Here is a 797-nt window from a genome sequence, read left to right on the forward strand (position 1 = left end):
ATCGCATTAAGTTTCAGTTACATAGGTTTCTCATGTGACCAAATCAGCATGAAGAATATCATTTGATGGACTGAGCCGTATGGACTTGTGTTGTTTTGCCATCTGTGACATGTTTGTGCACAACTATAACACCCTTAGACGGAGAAGTGATTTGTTTTAACCAAAGAGCCTCAATGCTGAAGAAATGAATTCATGATGCATTATTGTAACGTTTCAGTCGTTTTAGTTCCCGCGGTTACATTTATAAGTATTTGTCTCGAAACAGGAAACAAACCGTGAACAGGGATTCATGGTAATATTGACGACCACAAACTGCACCATGATGTTCTATAAACTGACTGTTCTCCTTCTCCAGGAGTCTGTGATGTACAGCACTGTGAACAAGTCTTCGCCTGACAGCTCTAGCTTGCCTTCATATCCACACCTCATTAAATGAAGTGGAGAACCACATAAGATCGGGACTGAAAACTTGTGTTGATTCTGCCCTCTAGTGTTTGACTGCTGAGATGCACTTTCCACACCAGCCATAGTTTTTGTTATTATAAAACAAATATGAAATATGAACATGAAGCAATGTTGATGTAAAATATATTTTTCACTAAAGTGACAGACAAAATAAAACCAAACATGTCACCACACAAACAACTTCAAATGAATGATAAGGTTAATGGCTCTGTGATTCCTGAATGTGGAAACAATGTCAGTGTTGCTCTAAAAGTTTGGTTCCACTGCCCCCAGCAGCCAAAGAAACCAGCTGGTGCCCTTTTTTAAAAGGAATAAGAAATATGAAAAACTGG

Source organism: Hippoglossus hippoglossus, chromosome 4 (assembly GCF_009819705.1).
Source record: "Hippoglossus hippoglossus isolate fHipHip1 chromosome 4, fHipHip1.pri, whole genome shotgun sequence".
Classification (NCBI taxonomy): Eukaryota; Metazoa; Chordata; class Actinopteri; order Pleuronectiformes; family Pleuronectidae; genus Hippoglossus; species Hippoglossus hippoglossus.